General features: G+C 39.9%; 1 non-coding gene across 1 annotated transcript; it reads left to right on the top strand.

Annotated features, from left to right (window-relative positions):
* Positions 1–208: 208 nt before the first annotated feature.
* Positions 209–315, top strand: LOC127210374 (U6 spliceosomal RNA). The gene has a single exon (XR_007833284.1). It is a non-coding gene; the product is annotated as a U6 spliceosomal RNA (small nuclear RNA).
* The last annotated feature ends 2,789 nt before the right edge of the window (positions 316–3,104 follow it).

The raw sequence follows: 3,104 nt of genomic DNA, 5'->3' as shown, positions 1-3,104 counted from the left end.
CTCGCGTTGCACGTGGTCATGGTGTTTTATCATAACAGCAAAAAACAAAGTAGAGCAAGATTTAAACAAAGTTTGGGTGTAAATAAATACCATAATTGATTTCGAATTTGAAATTCAAGAATATTGCGAAGATAGAAGGGAAACCCCAAATCATTGACAGTGTATAGAGTCTAATAAGCTGAATATCAATATAAAGATCTAAAAATTAGTGCTCGCTTCGGCAGCACATATACTAAAATTGGAACGATACAGAGAAGATTAGCATGGCCCCTACGCAAGGATGACACGCAAATTCGTGAAGCGTTCCATATTTTTCTATGAGGCCATAGTCTCATTGATACCTAAACCTCACAAACACTCAACAAAGAAAGAGAATTTCAGACCAATTTCTCTTATGAACATCGATGCAAAAATACTAAATAAAATACTTGCAAAACGAATACAGGAGCACATCAAAGATATCATTCATCATGACCAAGTAGGCTTCATTCCAGGCATGCAGGGATGGTTTAATATACGGAAATCCATCAATGTAATCCACCATATAAACAAACGGAAAATAAAAAACCACATGATCATCTCCTTGGATGCAGAGAAAGCATTTGATAAAATTCAACACCCATTCATGTTTAAAGTTTTAGAGAGATCGGGGATACAAGGCACTTTCCTCAACATAATAAAGGCTATATACAGCAAGCCAATAGCCAAAATCAAAGTAAATGGTGAGATACTCAAGGAAATTCCTCTAAAATCGGGAACAAGGCAAGGCTGCCCACTCTCTCCATATCTCTTCAATATAGTACTCGAAGTTCTAGCCAGAGCAATAAGACAACAAAAGGAGATCAAGGGTATCCAAATGGGAAAGGAGGAAGTCAAATTATCCCTCTTTGCAGATGATATGATAGTGTACATAAGTGACCCTCAAAACTCCACCAGAGAACTCCTAAAGCTGATAAACACCTTCAGCAAATTGGCTGGATACAAAATTAACTCAAAAAAGTCTGAGCCTTCCTATACACAACTGACAAGCTTGCAGAGGAAGAAATTAGGAAAACCACACCCTTCACATTAGCCACAAGCAATATAAAATATCTAGGAGTTACCCTAACTAAGCAAGTGAAGGACTTGTATGAAAAAAATTTCAAAACTCTGAAGAAAGAGACTGAAGATGACCTGAGAAGATGGCATGATCTTCTTTGCTCATGGATCGGGAGAATTAACATAGTAAAAATGGCCATCCTACCAAAAGCAATCTACAGATTCAATGCAATCCCTATCAAAAAACCTACACAATTTTTTAAAGACATTAAAAGTTCAATTCTGAACTTCATATAGAAAAACAAAAAACCCAGAATAGCTAAAACAATTTTGTACAATAAAAGGTGCTCCGGAGGAATCTCCATACCTGATTTCAAACTGTACTATAAAGCAATAGTAATTAAAACAGCATGGTACTGGTACAGCAACAGGCTGATTGATCAGTGGAATCGAATCAAAGACCCAGATATGAATGCACACACATATGGTCACTTGATTTGTGACAAAGAAGCCAAATCCATTCAATGGAAAAAGGATAGCATCTTCAACAAATGGTGCTGGTCTAACTGGAGGTCTATGTGTAAAAAAATGCAACTGGACCCATATTTGTCACCTTGCACAAAACTCAAATCCAAGTGGATTAAAGACCTCAACATAAAACCAGAGACACTAAGCCACTTAGAGGAAAAAGTGGGAAAGAGCCTGGAACATATTGGCACAGGAGACAACTTCCTGAACAGAACACCAACGGCCCAGGCCATAATGTCAACCATTAATAAATGGGACCTCATGAGGCTGAGAAGCTTCTGTAAGGCAGGAGACACTGTCAAGAGAACAAAGCGACAGCCTACAGACTGGGAAAAAATCTTCACCAACCAACATCTGACAAAGGTCTAATATCCAAAATATATAAAGAATTCAAGAAATTAAACACCACCAAACCAAATAACCCAATTGAGAAATGGGGCTTGGAACTAAACAGAGAATTCTCAACAGAAGAATATCAAATGGCTGAGAAACACTTAAAGAAATGCTCAACCTCCTTAGTCATCAGGGAAATGCAAATCAAAACAACTCTGCGATTCCATCTTACACTCATCAGAATGGCTAAGATCAAAAATTCAAGTGACACCACATGCTGGCGAGGATGTGGGGAGAGAGGAACACTCCTTCATTGCTGGTGGGAATGCAAACTAGTACAGCCACTTTGGAAATCTACCAGGTGCTATCTCAGAAAAATGGGAATAGGGCTTCCTCAAGACCCAGCTATTCCACTCCTTGGAATATACCCAGAAGAAACTCCAGCACACAAGAGAATTTGCTCAACCATGTTCATAGCAGCCTATTCATAATAGCCAGAACATGGAAACAGCCTAAGTGCCCATCAGTAGAAGAATGGATAAAGAAACTGTGGTACATATACACTATGGAATACTACTCAGCTATTAAAAACAAGGAATTCCCGAAATTTGTGGATAAATGGATTGAGCTAGAAATGATCATAATGAGTGAATTAACCCAGAAGCAGAAAGACTCAAATGGTATATACTCACTTATATCTGCATACTAGCCCAAGGGGCATGTCCCACGAAAGCCTTCACTTACCAGGAAACTGGGACAGAGGGGAAGGCATCCTATTGGGACTCTAAATGAGAGATGCATGGGAGAATAGCAAAATAAAAGGATACAGAGGGTCCTAGAAATCTACAAGTAGAACAATATGATAGGCAGATTTGGGCCCAGGGGTCCTGCTCAAACTAAGACACCAGCCAAGGACAATACAGGAGGTAAACTTTAAACCCCTTCACAGATCTAGCCAATGGTCAGAATATCCACAGTTGAGTGGAGAGTGTGATATGACTTTCTCACGTACTATGGTGCCTCACATTTGACCATGTCCCCTGGAGGGGGAGACCTGGTGGCACTCAGAAGAAGGACAGCAGGTAGCCAAGAAGAGACTTGATACCCTATGAGAATATATAGGGGGAGGTAGTCCCCCTCAGGAACAGTCATAGGGGAGGGGAATAATGGGAAAATGGGGTGGGGGGAGGAATGGGAGGATACAA

Source organism: Acomys russatus, chromosome 27, assembly GCF_903995435.1.
Source record: "Acomys russatus chromosome 27, mAcoRus1.1, whole genome shotgun sequence".
Lineage (NCBI taxonomy): Eukaryota > Metazoa > Chordata > Mammalia > Rodentia > Muridae > Acomys > Acomys russatus.
This window is presented reverse-complemented; position numbering and strand designations above follow the sequence as displayed.